The sequence below is a fragment of the Hipposideros armiger genome, unplaced genomic scaffold, assembly GCF_001890085.2.
Source record: "Hipposideros armiger isolate ML-2016 unplaced genomic scaffold, ASM189008v1 scaffold_24, whole genome shotgun sequence".
NCBI classification, from domain to species: Eukaryota; Metazoa; Chordata; class Mammalia; order Chiroptera; family Hipposideridae; genus Hipposideros; species Hipposideros armiger.
The window spans coordinates 1,753,698-1,772,460 of NW_017731374.1; the positions used below are offsets into that span (position 1 = coordinate 1,753,698).

Genomic DNA, 18,763 nt, shown 5'->3' on the forward strand with positions numbered 1-18,763 from the left:
AGAACTCTTTGATTTTTTTTTTTTTTACTAAGCTAAACATACATTTACTAGGTTAACTCAGCAATTGCATTTCTAGGTGTTTCCCTAAAAGACATAAAAAATATTTTTACTTCAGGCTTGTAAATGAATGGTCATAGCAGTTTCATTTACAAGACCTCAAAATTGGAAACTATACAAAAGTCAACTACTGGTGAATGAATAAACAAATTACGATATAGCCCAAAAATGGAATTCTGTGCTGAAACGAATAGAAACAAAAGCACTCATGCAAGCAAAAACATGGGTGAATCTCAAGAATGTTATGCCGAGTAAAAGAAACCTTACACGATAGAATATATACTATGATTTCATTTACCTTGAACTCCAGGGCTGGCAAAAGTAATCTGTATCAACAGGGAGCAGATCAGTAGTTGCCTGGGGCTGGGAGTAGAGGTAGAAAGGAGCAGAAGGGCACAAGGGAACTTTTTGGGTTGATGGAAATGCTGTTTATCTTTTTTTTTTTTTTTTTAAGATTTTTTTTTTTTTTTTTGGGGGAATTGGGGGAAGGGGAACAGACAAGTTGCTGTCGTTTTGTTCTTCAGTCTAGTTGTGGAGGACGTTGCTTCACGGGCCCAAGTTGGCACAATCATTGCGCTCTTCCTGGGCGAGGCAGATCAGTCGCCGGCTTCTGGATGGCCGCTCACTGTGGCTGCTGGCCGCTCACGCTGGCTGCTGGCTGCTGGCTACACACGGTAGCCCATGGCAACCCACTGCAGCAGGGGCTGCAGCCTACAGCGACTCACGTCAGCCCAGCTCCAGGTTGAGCTGTTGTTCAGCATCTTAGCTGTAGAGGGCAGTGTCACTGGCCCTCATATGTGGGATCCGAACCGGGGCCCTCTGGTATCCCAAGCGAGTTCTTGACCATCGCGCCACTCGGCCGGCCCAATGCTGTTTATCTTGAGTGGGGTTGTGGCTACAAGGGTGTGTGCGCTTTGTCAAAACTCCTCAAACTGTACACTTAAAATGGATGCAGCAGGAAGGAGAGTGTAGGTCCCCAAGCTTGGTACAAACTGAATTCTCTGAGCCTGGAGGGAAGGGGGGTTCTGGCCACAGCTTAGCCTCTGTCACTCAGACCACCTCTGGTGCAGCCCAGGGAGTTGGGGCTGAAGTACAAGGGGGTGAAAATGTACAAGGCTAGTCGGTGATTCCTCTGACAACGAGCCATAGGAATTGGTGTTTATGACTTTCTCTGCTTGGGAAAGTTGGGGGAGCAAGTTAGACATGGTCCAAAGCCAGGTAGGTATGGCAGCTTAAGAGCAGAACAGCATGGCTATCTCCAGAGAGGAAGGAAGAACAGCCATCATGCTGTCGCAGGTATGGTAATAGAAGCTGTGACAGATGTCTGAGCCCAGGCCCCAGAGCAGGCAAAGAGGTGAACAGCAGACCACCACAGGCCACTGGAGAGGCTTGTCCTACGGCCTCCATGATGGTTGGTGGGAATTTGAAGGGGACTGAGAGGCTAGGGACAGAGCCAGAGAAAAACTGACAGCAATGTTTACTGGGATGGAATGATTATACAGCTCCTAGATGAGCGAGCCTTCGCCAACCCATATGAGGCAACAAAATGGTCGCTAAGAACAAGCAAACAAGACTGCAGGCTTATGAAAAACCACAACCTTGAAGCACTTTGAAAACACTAGATGATAATGTAAATAATTAATGCATTAATTGATATTAGAATAACAAAGCAGTTACTGTAGATTTATAGGGTCCCCCAAGGTATGGGCCATATAAACCTATGGTCCAGCTCCTGGTAAGTCCAGACATTGGGCTTATGCATTAGAAACATTGGTATCAATTGTCAGTGGACTTGTATTTTTTTAGCTCTTTTTTCCTCTTTCTTTTTTATAGCAGCCCATTTTAATATAAATTTACAAATGTATCTAAGTGAGAAAACTTGGAAATTAAAAAAAAACTGGTCATTTACCATACAGAGTTTGAGAAGCATTGCCACAAAACAGAGGCTGGGAAACTATAGCTCATAGGCCAAATCCAGCCCATCTGTTTCCTACAGCCTATGAGCTAAGCACGTTAAAAATTTTTTTTCTTCTATTTTTAACTAGTATTTAAAAATCAAAAGAAGAGGGAACTGCACACTTTGGTGCAGACATGGCCAAGTCCAGGAACCACACCACGCACAACCAACCCCGAAAATGGCACAGAAACTGCATCAAGGAACCCCAATCACAAAGATGTGACTCTCTTAAGGGGGTGGACCCCAAGCTCCTGGGACACCAAGAAGGGCCTGAAGAAGATGCAAGCCAACATCACCAAGGCCATGAGGGCACGGGTTGAGGCCATCAAGGCCCTCCTAAAGCCCACGGAGGTCCAGCCCAAGACCCCGAAGGGCAACAGTTGCGAGCTCAGTTGACTTCTCTACATTGCCCACCCTAAGCTTGGGAAACGTGCTGGTACCCGTATCGCCAAGGGGCTCAGGCTCTGCTGGCCAAAGCCCAAGGCCGAGGCTCAAACCAAGCCCGGGCTGCGGCTGCAGCTCTGCCTCCAGCTCAGGCTCAGGCCCCGGCTCCAAAGGTGCCCAGGCCCCACGAAGGCTCCAGAGTAGAGGCCTCTGTCTGCCGATATGAGGACGGGAGGACTGGTGTGATCTGGGCTGCTGTCTGCATGGGGCCGGTGTCCTCCTGTTCTATTTGTACAAATAAACCTGAAGCAGGATCTGTCAAAAAAAAATCAAAATAATAATCCATGCCACTTGAAAATCCAAAAAAAAAATCACATTTCAGTGTCCATAAATAAAATTTCATTGGGGCACAGACACACTCATTCATTGACACATTGTCTATTGCTGCTTTCAATGACAATAGCAGAATTGAGCGGTTGCCACAAAGACCACTGGGCTCACGAAGCCTAAAACACTTACACGCAGCCCTTTACAGAAAACGTTTGCCTACCCCTGCTCTAGGAAAAGTTACAACAAACAAGCCTGCATCCTGGTAATCCAGCTGCTGAAAAATCATCCAAATGAAAGTCTTTTTTCGAAAATTGTCTTTGTAAGCTCTGGGCTAATCCCGATAAGTCTGCCTCCAGTTAAGTCTCCCTAAGTAGGGTCTGCTGCTGTGCCACTCATTGCTTTCCCATTGGTGTCCCATGATTGCCAGCACGTGGCTTGGCTCAGCACCGGCTCCCGAGGAAAACTGCCTGCTGCCTTTGTTGTTCTGGGCATTCTCATTCACGTTTTCACCAGACCTGACCCTGCCTGGCTTGTAAAATCTGATGGCATCTCTGCCCAAGGAGGGATGGCTGAAGGCGGGTGGAAGTGCCACTCAAAAGAGGTGGTAACATCTGAGCAGAGGGCAGGCTGCACAGAGATGTGTGGCACCTCGTGCCTGCACGCCTCGGCTGTGATCATTTAGCTCCTGGATTCTCTGAACATTAAACTCACACACAGCTTGAGACAACTCATTAGCATTTCCAGGAAAATTGAATAGTTCAGGCTTCTCAAGAGTCCAGGGTTTCCCTAGGAAGAGATTTTCAGGGGAGATGGGGGCTCTCGGGGTAAGAGACGTCTCCACGTGAGCAGGAACATTGCGCTGGGTATCTTGGCAGGAGCCGAGCTCGGTAAAGAGTTTCATTACCCATCAGCCACATGAGGAGGAGTGAGTAGATGTCAGAGCTGAGCTTTGCTTTTGGGTGCTTTCCCAGTTTTTGGACCAGCAGGGAGGCAGCTGAAATACAGTGGAAAGAACACTGTACTGAATGCCAGGAGGATATGCCTCTACTTACCAGCTGCTTCATCTGGGGTGCCATTTGCACGGCCTCTCGGAGCTTTGTATATAAGGTTCTATCTAGTTCATGGGGCAGTTGAAAGGATCACAATGAATAAGGCAAGTGAAGGGTTTTGTCAACTGCAAAGCCCAATGCAAATATGAGGTGTTAATACAAGGCAACTTTTGGGTATCATTCCTTTCAATAGTGACCTGCAGTGACCAGGGAGCAGCTTTAGGGTTACGGTTAGTCTTTTGACTTGTATGAAAATCACTTTAGGTCTTTCCTCAAGTCAGGTGCTCAGATTGGAAGGGATCTGGAAGCCCTTGAGATATCCCATCCCACCTTTACCCCAGCTTGTCTCGTATTCGGTTCCCTCGCTGCAACATCCTTGCTAGATGATTTGCCAGATTCTGCTTACTTCATTCCAGGCATGGGGAGCTCACTCCTTGTCAAGCCAGTCCCTTTCATCTTGGTATAGTTCAGGCCATTGGAAAGTTCTTATTATTGGACTGAAATCCACTTGTTGAGCTTTTACTTATAGATCCCTTTTACTATTTATATCCTTTGGGTCCACTGAGAGCAAATCCAACAAACGCAGTCTCCAGCTCCATAAGAACCAACCAATTTCTTTTTTAAATTACATAAATTTCATAATTCTTTACCTTTTTTGTTTCTCCAAAACTAGCTACCGTTAAGCGTGTTAGTTGCCAAACCCCTTAACACTCTTAAAAAAATATCAAGGCTCCAAATACCTTTCCTTTACATGGATGTATAGCTACTGATATTTATCTTATTAGAAATAAAGCCCAAGAAATTTAGAAAATTATTAATTCACTTAAGAATAAAAATAACAAGCCCATTGTATATTATTATAAAATATTTTTTTATGAAAAATAACTAGGGAGTCCAAAAAAATGTGTGGTGGGAAGAATGTCTTTACTTTTTCTCTGAATCTCTTTAATACTCGGCTTAATAGAAGACAGTGGGGTTCTCATATCTGCTTCTTTATGCATGCAATCTGTTGCCATCTATTGTTTTGGTTGGCATGTATAAAGAAAGTCTGGCTTCACATAGATATGTAATGGGAAAAAGGGGGTGTATTTTAATAGCATTTTTAGATAACTATGGGTATGTCATGTAACCTCTAGTAGTCACTGCAGACCTGTGAGAATGTTTAGAAAGGTAAATATACCTAAGAATTATTATGAAAATAAGTTTGACCTCATGGACTCCTGCATCCTGGTAATCCTAAAAGTGTCCTTGCGGGCCGGCCGAGTGGCGCGATGGCTAAGAACTCGCTTGGGATGCCAGAGGGCCCCGGTTCGGATCCCACATATGAGGGCCAGTGACACTGCCCTCCACAGCTAAGATGCTGAACAACAGCTCAACCTGGAGCTGGGCTGCCATGAGTCGCCGGCGACGGCGTAGGCTGCAGTCCCTGTGGCAGTGGGTTGCCATGGGCTACCGTGTGTAGCCAGCAGCCAGCGTGAGCGGCCAGCAGCCGCAGTGAGCGGCCGTCCAGAAGCCGGCGACTGATCTGCCTCGCCAGAGAAGAGCGCAATGATGGTGCCAACTTGGGCCAGTGAAGCAACATCCTCCACAACTAGATTGAAGAACAAAATGACAGCAACTAGTCTGTTCCCCTTCCCCCAATTCCCCCAGCAATGTTCCCATCCCCCCAATTCCCCAATTAAAAAAAAAAGTCTTTAAAAAAAAATAAAAATAAAAAAATAAATAAATAAAAGTGTCCTTGCTTGGGCCCTCATTGGCTGGTAAATCTGATCCCCAAATTTACCTCTTGGGGAATGAAGGGTTCTGACTAGATTAGCCTTAAGGCCCCTTTGAGCCATTCTGCAGTCTGATGATGGTGGGTAGCCCTGAAGGGGGATGGGCATTTGGTAGCAGTGGCAGCTGTGTGGAAATGCTCCTGTGATAACATTGCTGTGAAAAACTACTTACAAGGCTGAGTTGTCATTTCTTTTCATGCAGAGAAGGAATTAGATAAGCTGGAAGTGGTTCTGATACATAGGTACCCTATCATGTTGCTCTGATCAGTAATAATGATTAAAAAAGTAAAATTATTTGCCCCACTATAAGCACTAAGCAAATTCCCTAGTGAATGTGAGATGTGCTAGAGATTTAAAACACTCATAGCTCTAAGGCCCACCATTATTCTGTGACTTCCAACATTGACCCCCTGGGGAGGCCAAAGGCCTCCTTGGAAAATTATGCATGAAGGATTTAAACAAAGTGTCTATTCTGGGCCATCCATGCTCCAGGTGGATTGGCTGCTTGGTGGTTTCTTGCAGAGGTAAAAGTGGAATGGCTCCATCTCCCCTGTTTTTCGGTTTCACATGTAGACTTTTATTCTCGAGTGCACGTGTGACCCCAGTGTGGCTGGGGTTCAAATCACAGTAACCACGTTCCCTCGCTCCTTTGGGTATTCCTTTTCCATGCTGACCCTATTTGCGTCCAGCACTTGCTTCAAGCTTGTGCTCTGGGCTTGTTGACACTGTGTTGTCTAATAGAACTTTCTGCGATGATGAAAATGTTCTATATCTGTGCTGTCCAATATGGTAGCCACTGGCAACACGTGGCTACTGAACAACCGAACTGTGGTTAGTGTGGCTAAGGAACTGAATTTTTCACGTAAAACTCTGAATTACATGTAATGAAAATAGCCACACATGTCTAATGCTACCATACTGGACAGTGTCCACCCTTAGCTAATCTTCTCCATGACTGAAAGTTCTCCATCTACTGATATAATTTTCTCTTTCTCTTTCTTTTCATCAAAGCCACTGTTTTAAACTCACCTGGGTCACCCCAGTGACTGGTGCCAAGGATTTTGGACAGGAATCCAGAGGCTTCAATGTTCCTTGTACAGGTCTCACAGATCTAATCTGTTTTCTTACGTCTGCTTTGCTTTTCAAGGGTGTGTTCATTAGATAATCCACCAGGCAGGTAGTTGGCCTCCTTAGATGTTCCCAACATTTATGTTCCTCCTTGGAATATTTTACTATTTATTATTATCTGAAGTAAGTTTGAGGGAATCTTCCCATCTTCCTGAGCTATCATTTCTTAAAGCATCTACTCTCCCACATTTGAAAATCTGTCTCCTTTTAACCTGAAGCTGATTTCTCTGCCTGGAGTATCATGAGGGTGGCTAGGTCCACTTTCCCCCACAGTCCTGCCTCCTTGATGTCACTGACTGGCTCTCCTGACCAGCCAGAAGGACACACAGTGTCATCTCCCCTCTGAACTGCTGCTCTCTAACCAGGCAAGAATGTAGCTTCTGTTTTTTGCCAAAACAAACATCTAGAAAGCCAAAACCTTTCTCAGACCTGAAGTGTTTTTTCCTTCTGATATGGATTCTGACCTTTTATTAGTTATGTTGCTTTGGTAAGTTATATAATTTTTCTTAGGTACTTCAAATCGTACTGTGATACCCCTCCCTTACCAAAATGTCTCTGAGAAAACTGACTATTGAGGGAAGGGAATAAAAGAAAACTAGCATTTAAATGAGCATCTATTTTACTTCAGGGTCTAGTCTTAGCACTCAACTTACATTATCTGGTTTAATTTTGAGAACTGTGTTTTGCAGATGGGAGAACAGAGACTGTGTGTATGGACACACACACACAGTGTCACACACACATAGTTTATAGGAATACATATAGATACACTAAAACCATATATTAAGAAAATCAAGGAAATGAAGAATATAAGATTTAGGGTGATGGTTACTATGTGTCAGGAAGGGCAGGGGAGGGAATTGACAGAAGGACTGTGTAGTTAGATGAAGGTTATTGTCAAGGTCCTAGTTTTAGTTTTGAGAGGTGGTTTCATGAGTGCATACATTATTTAAAATAATGAATTAAATAGCTAACAAAACAAATTAAATATCTAAAGTGGGCCATGCAAGAACCAAGGTCCAAAATGTGTCATGAACCATTAGGGTTAATTCAGTGCTATTTACCCATGGTCCAGTCAGAACAAAACAAGTCTCTAAAGGTACATACCACTGGCTTTTACATAATAGGGCTTATTTCTCATGTGCATAAACATCTCATGAAAGTCTAGAGGCTCTCCTCCATCTTGTAGTCACCCCAACTGGATTATGTGGCCTCCCATGTACGCAGGGGCAGAGAAGGATAGAAGAAACACATTGGCCTTTAACGATTTCAGCCTGCAAATGCCATATGTCACTCCTGCTCACAATTCATTGGCCAAAACTAGTCACATGGCCCCAGACTAATTGTTAGAGAGGCTAACATATGGGAATAAAATAACAAATGGGAAATGAAGAAGAGGAAGTAAATATTTAGTACTGTCTCTGCCATTTTTAATCCCCCCCCCCTTGTTAGTGTAAAGATGAACAATTCTGGGTAAGATTCTATTTTTATCCATCCTTCCCGTGAGCTTTAGTGGACAAGGTAGCCCCATCAAAGAGCTTGAGTTCAGAGTCAAACATATCTGGGTTTGGGTCTTAGCTCTCCACTGACTGACATAGGTGAACATGAGCAAGGCATGTTTCTTCTCTGAGCCTCTTTTCTTATCTGTAAATTGGGGATAATAATCTAAATGTTACAGGTTGAGTGTAAGGGTGAAACTGGCCAAGGCTGTAAGGTGTCCACTAACACGCTGAAATCTCAGTAATTGACTAAATGGTAGCAATTATTACCAGGCAAAGCTGCTATGAGGTCATTGTTCAAGGTATTTAAATCTCAGTGTAGCTTGAGGGATTGTCAACAATATCTTCCTTCATCATTGCTTCAAAATAAAGCCACCAAGCCCTTGGTAGTGTTGCTGTCGTGAACAGACTCTGTCTAGAAGGAGGAAGGAAGCCACCTATGTGTGCCAGAAGGCTGGTACAAATGAAATCACTATCTTTTTTGACTGTAAGTATGCTTAGGATTTGTATCCTCAGAGAAGCAAGTAAACATATGAACTCCAGAGTGGTCTTCAGGAGACTCATGGAGTTTTTTTCAGAAACCCTGTGTTAGTCAGGATAAACAAGGTTATGCTGCCATAACAAACATGCCTAAAATCTCAATGGTTTACCACCACAAGTTTATTTCTTACTCATGAGAAGTTCACTTAAGACCTAGGAGACTTTCTAAGCCATTCACTCTCGGTGTAACACTTCGGTGTTCCATATGCAAGCAGCCTCCACTGTCCTGTAGCTATACTATTTGGAAAATACCACATTTTTCAGTTGACGTGGCAGGGGAAGAGGTGCTGAACATTACTGCATTGGCAATTGCTTTGGCTAGAAAGTGACACTTGTCACTTCTATACACAATGCATTGCCCAGAATTAGTCAGCTAGCCCTGTCTAACTATAGGGGTGGTGGAGAAGGGAATCCTCCCTTATGTCCAGAAGAAAAAGAAAGCTAAATAGGGGTGACCACCAGAAGTCTCAGCCATACTCTGGTTCTCTACCCAACATTCACTATAAAAAGACTGTCTTTCATGAACAAGGACACAGCAAGAAAGTTTTGTGTATATAGGGGTACTACATAGTCCAAGTTCTTCAAACGCCTTACTCTCTAAACTCTTTTGAGTATACTGCTTCCATATCTTTATTTATGTTCTTCCATTGGCCCTAGAATGCACTTTCCTTCCATTTTTACACTTCCAAATTCTACCCATTTTTCAATTCCCTCTTAAATGCCTCCTCTCTTTCCTTATCTTCTCCCGTGTTTAGTTTTTTCATCTCTCCACCTACAGCACATTGTCCTTCTCTTGAGATCCTCTGAACTGTTTGTTTTTACTGCCTATTTTTTTTTTTTGTTCAAACATTTGAATGAGCCAAAGACAGAGTACTGAAAGGAACATGTGGAACTTGGAATCACCATCAAAACTTTAAGTCCGAGGATCAGGAAGTATAATTGTATTCTTTACATGGGTAAAATTCTGCCTGCCTTTTAAAGCCACACTTTGGCTGAACATCAAGAAGAATATGAGCAGAGAAGCAAGACTAGTTTTTCAGAAGAAGCTCTCCCCTGGACTGAATGGTTGCACCACTTACTAGGTCAGTCACTTCATCTGGCTGGATGTCCGCTCCACACCTAGGACAGATGACAATTGGCAACCAGCTACTACTGGCCAGGTGGGCCAAAGAGTGAGACCCAGCTCTAACCAAGGTGGCAGCTCCTGGCAATCATGACACATCCTCTGGGAAGTTCCATTCCTTAGCCATCCAAAGGAAACTTGTCTATGAATCACAGCAAGAGTGGGTATCCAAGTAGCTTGCTAAAGATGGCAGTGCTCTTGGGTTCCTTGTACTTTTGGAGTCAGATGCAGAATATCTACAGGTGACTGGTCTCTACATAGTTTTCTCAGGGACAGACATTCTTTTCAGCAACATTTCTGATGAAAGTTTTCCCACAGTCTTGCACGTGGGAAGAGAAGCCCTTTTTGTTTCATGAACCCATGGGAGCCTGTCTTGTGAGCAGCAGCTGCACGAGGTGTGCAAACCTAACCAAGTTTTCAAGACTAACACATGGAGAAATAAAGACCCACTGAACTTCCCTGACATTCTGGGCACCATGCCCAAACTTAATCTTTACAACAGTCTTGTAAGGTAAGGGAGCGACTACCAGCTCTATTTTAGAGAAGAGACTGAGTTTCAAAGAGCTAGGTGCCCCAAATCACACAGCTAGGAGGCACACAAACCAGGCAACACATGAACTCTATATCATAGTTTACGTGGTCATGGTGGACCATCACATTTCTGACCTCATGTTGTCCTATATCAGGCAAGTGCATAGCGTCAGGCTAGGCTCTAGTAACAAGGTCACACACTGGGCATCCTCATCAGCTCTTCACAGGATATTAGTTTGATGCCTGCCTCCTTCAGAAGATGACTTAGAGTCTGAGTGAAGAGCTTACGGCGTTTTCTATAACGTCAATGACAACCGTCCCAGGTCGTAAGTGCCTCATGATATACAGACAGTACATATATATTATCTCAGTTAAACCCCACAACCATATTACACACAGGCAGAAGCTAAATAGGAGGAAACTGGCTCAGAGCAGGTTAAGGAGAGGGTTCAAGGGCGCACCACTGTTTGGGGTGGTGCTGGGACTAGAACCATCCTCCTGCCATCTAGGGGGCCCTCTCTGAGTAGCCACAGTCGTAATGATAAAAGCCAGAACAGAGGCTGCTGTAGACCCAGCAGCATAGACTTAGAAGGGCCTCTGCAGAGAGTGTCAGTTTCTCCTCGATCCCTCGGCTGTGAAATGGGAATACTAATTCTAACATTTCAGAATGATCGTGAAGACGAAATAGAGATAATGTGGTGTGAAAGCCTCTGGCCTACCTCCTGGCACATAGAAGCTGCCTAAATTACCATGAGCTGAAATATTAGCTGACTCTGCCCAGGTCATTTCTAGAAGGTTGGACAGAGAGACTGCTTTGTGATCTCCTCTGTGGAGCCTAAATCGTCATCACATTTACGTCAGCGGTAGGGGCAGAGGAGGGAAAAGAAAGAGGAGGAAGGAGAGAGAAGGAGTAGGCAAGCCACTCACGATGCCCCTGGCTTCTCATTTATTCCTTCTGGGTCAGTCGTTTACAGGGCATCTGGAGTGGGAGAACAGAACTCATTCAGGACCTTCTCAGAGTTTTCCCCTACTCCTGAGAGGGGCAGGCTGTGCCAGAGCCTTGGGAAGCAGAGCTGCTGGTCTCTCTGGATAATTTAAGCACTATCTGGCTTTTCACAGCCAGCTGACTGATAAAAAGGATGTTGACAGTGAACCCACCCCAGCAGCGGGTAGTTAATGGCACTTTCGGGCTGAGCTCATTTCTGGCACGAGAAGCAGAGGATCATAAACCAGAACTCTAACCTCAAGATGGATTCGATTTTCCAGATAGAGAGATGGTGGTTTCTCAGCCTCGAGCAAGGACAAAGCCTCCTGCTTCCAGAAGTTCTGTTGTGTGCGGCGCTCTCCTGTTTGCAGAGCAGCCTCCTTCACATGGACTCTTTGATCCTCCTGGCAGCTCTGCCAGGTAGATGAACTGGTCAGAGATGTTCGTCCTCTTTCTTCCAAGAGGAAGCTGGGGCTCCGCGAGGGTAAGGGGTGTGCCCCAGCTTGCACAGGTGGCCCTGACACCCTGCTCTAAGACCCCTCGACGAGAATTTCTTTCCTGTGTGCTTTTGTTTGCAGAGTAGGATTCAAGGAGGTTTTCTCACCTTTAATCAGTACTTCTGGGCCCAGTAATCTAAAATGAGGAAACTGAGGCTTTGGAGAGATTATGTTCGGGGCCCCAAATCACACAGCTTGTAAATGGCAAAGCCAGGATTAAAATCTGGCTTCTTAACTGCCCTGCCAGTGTTTATCAAACCAGGTTTGATTCCTGTTTCATTCTCGGGGAGCCTGGGATTACAGTGTTTTAAACATTTTGCATTCTCATTTTGATGATGACTTGTAAAATAATCTCATTTACTTATTATATATTAAGAACTACTTCAAACAATGTTAGTGATCATTTGAAATGACAAGATTTCTTTTTAATATATAAAGTATAAGACGTTCGTTGCTTCAGTTTGGGGATCCCAAAGTGGAGATGGGGTCCTATGTCTGAGGTCATTTTCTTAGGGTTCTATGAGGAGGTTTATTTTTTCCACATGTAAGAGTTCACAACTGACCCTGAACAACATGGGGTTAGGGACACCAACCCCTTGCACAGTCGAAAATCTGTATGTAACTTAACTCCCCCAAACCTTAACTACTAATAGTCTACTGTTGTCCGGAAGCCTTACTGATAACATAAAGTGTCGATCAACACATATTTTGTATGTTACATGTATTATATACTGTATTCTTACCATAAGCAAGCAGAGAAAATAAAACATTGTTAAGAAATTCATAAGGAAGAGAGACTACATTTACAGTACTGTATGTATTTATTGAAAAATATCTGCATATATGTGGACCTGCGCAGTTCAAACCCATATTGTTCAAGGGTCAACTGTATATATTACATAAGTTTCAGTAACTCTGAACTGTGAGTCCCAGCCTCCTAGTTGAACTGTAGAAACATTTCCGTGTTCTCGCCTTGAAGTACGTGATTATCACAATCATTTTGAAGAGGAGGAATCTGAAGAAAGGCTCACATTTGTACCCAAGGTCACACACCTAGGAACTAACAGATTCTAGCTCCAACCTCTGACTTCAAATCCATCCAGGTAACCGCCTAAAAAAATGAAAACTCCAGCTGTCTAGCCCAAGAATGACTAAAAGTCTATAATTTCTCCTGAAAAGATCTAGAGGGGCACAGATTCAAAGTGGTTGGGACTGGAAATGAGGAATATTACAAACTTCCTGTTGGTCAGTAGGGGTCCTCCTAGTAAAGAAACGAAAAGGTGCTTCTCCCACTAGCTTTGGCCAGTCACCTGTCCCAAAGCAGGACCATCTCCATCTCCGGGATTCTAGAAGGTTTCGATTCCCAAATTCCATTGCAGTGTTTACAGTTCTACAGCCAAACACTCCCTTACTTCAGCTTTAAGCAAAGGATTGCAAATGTTTGCATCCACTTTCTTATCTGGACTGGCTCTCCCACATCTCCTACATGTGGTTTTCATATGGCTTTTATGAATGCCCGAAGTCTGTTCCAGCTTGTTCTAATGTTGCACTGTTTTAACTGCCATAACACAGTGGTATCAACAGATAAATCAACTAGATACGCTGAAAAAATTATGGGCAAGAATCCTGTTCTCTTCACCCGGCCTAATTCATCCAGGAGAAGAATCTCCCTTGGGAGTTGCAGGGAGAAGAGTTATGTTGGAGTACGGACCAGAAAAATAAGCCAGTCTAACGATCCTATTATTCCTCAACTTCTGGACTGTTTTCACTTAAATCAATGGCAATTTTCTCTAGAGTTGCCCGTTCTCTGAACCTTGTGATTCCTTCTTGTAGAGTGTTTGCTGAGCTGCTTCTCATATTCAGCTGTCTTCTTTTTCTCGGTCGTGATTTCATTTGCTTAATGGAACTTTCTGCTGTGAATCATGGTAGTCAGGTTGCCGGCTCATGATATTTTTGTATCACTAAGGATGTCCCTGTCCAGACCTCAGATCCACTCCTCTCACTTCCTGAAAGGAGAAAGTTTCTGAAGGGTTGTTAGCGCACACAAAGGCCTCTCTCCCTCCCTCTGCATTCCAGCATCCATGGCTCTCCTCTTTGCCTCATTCTCAGCATCTTATTTGGAGTCCGATGGAGAGAGTTGGGGAACATTTGCTTTGGGGAAATAGGCTCTTGTAATTCTTGGTCCCTGAGGTGATTTTCAATAGGAAATCTGAATTCCTGCTCCATGTAAAATGGGCCTCAGATGCTGAGAAATGAATATTTGAGAATTATTTATGATTTGCTTTCCATAAATCAGTGCTATTTTGCCTACAAATCATTTTGAGAACTGTATATGGCTTTGTAAAAAAAAACAATGTGTCTGGGCAGAGAATACTGATGGGGAATTGAGGGTTATATGTTGATCCCTGGCCCTGTCACCAATTAGTTATATGACTTTGGCGAGTTGCTCCAGGATTTCGAGTTTCATAGGGGGTTGTAAAATTATTAAATTACATTCTTCAACAATTAATTCATTAGTTCAACAAACATTTATTGCCTGCCAACTCTCTGCCAGTCACCACGCTGGTCCTTTCCAAGTCTGACGTGCTGAGAGAACCTGATCCTATGGCTGGTTACATTCTTATAGGATGAATTTCATAGAAAGGAACTACCATCATTTAACATTTACTAGGAGTCAGTGAGGCAATTTTATTTGATCTTTGCACCAACTCTGCAAAGTGGTAGCTCCATTGTACAGATGAGGAACTGAGGCTCAGAGAGGTTCACCGGCATGCACAAGGCAACATTTCTTCTAAGTGGCAGTGCCTGGGCTGGAACTCAGGTCTGGCTGGCCACTGAATGCCTGAGACAGCTCAACTTCTAACATCCATCCTTAGTACTTTCAAGTGTTCCAAGACAATTGGGACACAACTTTGGTTTTAGGTAGAAATGGAGATTGAGTTGCCCTCTCTGATAGATTTTGCTGCTTTCTCTTACAGCGGCCGGTTCCTTCCCATACCCGGAAGTGGAGCTCCCCCAATCCTGCGCATGGGCAGAGGGAGTAGCTGGTGGGTTCCCTTGTGGCGTGGGCTCAGACTCTCCAGGCTGTTCCTTTTCACCTGAGGAAGGCACCTGAAGTCCGTCACAATCTCTGCTCTGCCTTCAAGGCAGAGACAACTTAATAAAAGTGTAGGAGTTCACAGTTAGGAAGTACCGGAAAGAGAATTGTTTCACAAGTCAAGAGGGCAGGTTCCAGGTCAGTAAGTTAGCTCTGGAGCTGAGCTGTCACCTGAAGCCCTGCTCTTCCTAGGATGCTTTCTATTTATGTTTATGTAGGAGACATCAGGGAGGAGCTAATGGCTTGGAGTTCCAAAGAGACGGCTTTAAAATGGTAGACTTCGGGTGATAAAATGTGTATCAGTCAGTTTAAATACAGGAATAGAAATCACTCTAGGTATTTTAAGCAGGATAGGGTTTAATATAAACAATTTTGTGCTCACAAAATAGTTTAAAGGCTGAAGGAGAAGGTTTTAGGTTAGATTTCTTGGGCAATTTCCAAGCAATACAGAACTGACCCCTCCCCCCACCCACCCAGAAGAGCTACTATTTCTGAGGTGCCACTGGTACCAGGTAGATCATGAGTGGGAATCACCACCATAGCAACCACTGGACAGCAGAGGGCAGGAGAATGGCTGCCCAAAGCTGCAATCCAGGGATCAGGAAGGCAGATCAAGAAGCTGGCATGACTACCACTGTTTTTCAATACCCAGGACGCTGGAAAATAAGCACTGCAACCTGCCACAAGGAAAGCACAGATGTCCTAAGCAGTAGTGACAACCAGAAGCCAAAGAAATAACCTCCACTTCACTTCTTTTCTGTCCAATCATATGAGTGCATCTATTGGCTTTCCAACACTTTCAAATATATGAAAGGTGAAAGAGAAATTGAAATGCCAATCCATGTTTCTTCCATAATGTGGAAGGGTAATTCTTCAAAGAGGTCCTTTTTAGCACTACTTAAAACTCCAAGGATAGAAGAGCTTCCTCCAAAGAAAGCAAAGCAAAACCAAACCAAACCACTTAGATATACAACATTTACTCCTGAAAGCAGAAGCCATCCTAATAATAGAGATACTCCTGTTCAGTATTTATGTTCTCTCTGTCCCATTCAGGAAAGGAAAATTCAACTGTGCCCAATGCAGGGCCCAATATCTTTCCTTGCTTGAGCCCCATTCAGCTGGTGTCTAATCCCACTTCAACCCAGTAAGAATTTTTCTCATCAATGAAAGCTGAGTCTAGTGGGAAAAGTGCTATCCCTGTGTCCTTGCTAGAACAATAGATGGTAGGTGTATGCTCAGTTTCATTTACAATAGACCCTGAGCACCAGCTCTGTTCCAGGCTGTAAACTGGTACAAAGATGAATGAGACCCTGCCAAGCAGGAGAGATAGAACATTATGTGATTGCTGCAATGGAGGTTAAGCCAGAGAGAGCGAAGGCAGGTAGCACTGGAGAAACCAGACTGCATAACTCCCCTTTGCACAGCCAATCTGCTCTAGTTGCCCACATAGTCCTCACTTGGACACAGGAGTAATTTTTTTCCTGGTGGCAGTGGTGTGGAAGGTCCAGGTGCTCTGAAAACTCCTTGCTGTAGGCAGCTTCTGAAATAGCTCCCCATGATCCCTGCCTCCTGGCATTAACGCCTATGTAGACCCCTCCTCTAGACTTGGCAACTTGCTTCTAACAAACAGAATCAGGCCTATGGGATGGAATACCACTTTTGAGATTAGGTTATAGTCCAAAATGTGAAATGTGCTGAGGTTCAGAAACCCTGGGCTAGAACCTGATCTTCCTTCCCTGGCTAGGGCCTTAGTTCCCCTGGTTGACCAGATTCTAGATTCTTCCTCTGACTTTTAGCCTCTAGCCATTTCAGGTGAAGCATCCATCCCAACCAGCACATCCCACCCCACGCCACCCCCAGCACATGTATCACCCCCGATAGACAGCCTGGCTCTCTGAGAGCATCCTCTTGGATCAGTGTTCTCTAATGTCACCTGTTATGGCTGGAAACACATTCAGTCACTTCTCTGCCTCTCCCAAACATCATCTCTCCGGGGACCTGCGGGGCACAGGCGGTGGAGGCCCAGCCCCAGCCTGTGAGTCAGTCCACCAGAGGTCAGTCCCCTTAGCAAAGGTCTGTTTTCAGTTAGCCCCACACATGACAGCCTGGACTCAGACCCACTGAGACCTTTTCTGACAGTTTTGGGCAAGGACAAATGCACTTCCCAGAAGAACACAATGTAGCCAGGCTTTCTGGAGACACCAGAAAGACAAATATTAACATAAAAAAGAAGAAACATGTACAGAAACATTCAAAACAACCTTTTCTGTTTGTGAAGAGCAGAAACATCCTTTTTACTTTTATTTCTTTTGAAAGCATCAACTCTGAGAAGAATGACTTCTGCCCTCAACCTCGTCAGCCGGTGGGCTGAGACAACACTCTGCGGTGAGTAATCCGAGGGGAGGAAGGGAGTTAATGAACTTAAACAGAAGACGCTGTGAAACAAGGCCCACCTCTTACTGTTACTGGGAACTATGCTCTATTACGAGATGTCTTTCCAAAGATTTTTAATGAGCTAGAGTCTTGTTTTTATCTTCTCTTCCTGAGAGTGAGACAAACATCATGTATCTGGGAAAGGCCCCGTCCATGCTCTGTGGTCATCTCATGTTCATCCATGTTGGAGGTCTGCTCGTCACCAGCTGCATCTTATCTGTCAAGCTCAGGACCCAAGAAGTGGACTACAGAGAACGTCCCACTCAATGGCACATTCTGTACAGACACAGACCTCAGTCCCGAGTCCTTGCTGCTTTCCCCACCCTGGGAAGGCAGAGAAGAAACGGGAAGGTTCTTACCACCTTTGTTTGGCTCACCCATTCTGTCATTTAATAAACACGGAAAGTCTAACATATTGCAGGCTCCATGCTTGATGGTAGAGCTTCAGAGACAGTTCAGGCACAATATCTAACCTCAGAAAGTTCATGGTTGTTGGGATGGGGTGGAGGTATGGATAAAGAAGGATAGACCAGGAGCCGTGACAATACAGGGGATGGATTGGGGAGGTCAGTGATGGCCTCCCAGAGCAGGTGATACATGAGTGGAGACTCTAGGCTCCAATCCCCTGCTTGCCTGTTCTTTTGAGCTCTTGAAAACCACTTATAGCATAATTGCATTCTGACAACTTCTGTCAAAAATATTCATACTTACACATAGTCAAATGTACTGTTTTTTCTTGACTATTTTTCTAGGGCAGTTTTAGGTTTACAGCAAAATTGAGAGAAAGATATAAAAATTCTCAGATATACTCTTAAACTAAGCCATCTTTATCCCGGGAATTTACAGCATAGAAAAAAATTAATACATAATGACATGAATATACAGATGTCTTTTTTTTTTGCAGCACTGTTTATACTGAAATAACACAATAGAAAAATAACAATTGCTGAATACTCACACATCCATTTTATGGGCCATATTTGCAGCTATTTCAAAAGAAAAAAGAGAATGCAGCTCTACAAGATGACTTGGAAGATTTGTCAGTGAGCTATTGTTGGATGAGAAAAGCAACATAAGCAAACGTGTGTGCAATATGATGCTATTTCTGTAAAACAATGACAAAAATCTCATGTGTGATGTATATGAACATACAGGTGTCTAGAGAATTACATGTTTGCAGAGAAATCTATGAAAGAATGCATGTTAGATTCTGCCGGGTATTTTCCATGCATCTCCAAGTTCATTTCCTACCTTTCCCAACCAGCTGTGCGCCCCAGAGCCTGACCTCTATGGGCTGTGTCTGTAGTGCAGTGTGCCCTTTGGCTTCTGATTGGCTGCGCAGATGGGAGGGACCAGCAAAAGATGAGAAGGAGGAAGG

General features: G+C 44.2%; 1 pseudogene; it reads left to right on the forward strand.

The window, feature by feature from the left end:
• The first annotated feature begins 2,148 nt into the window (after positions 1-2,148).
• LOC109379306 (60S ribosomal protein L29 pseudogene) lies at positions 2,149-2,602 on the forward strand (annotated as a pseudogene).
• The last annotated feature ends 16,161 nt before the right edge of the window (positions 2,603-18,763 follow it).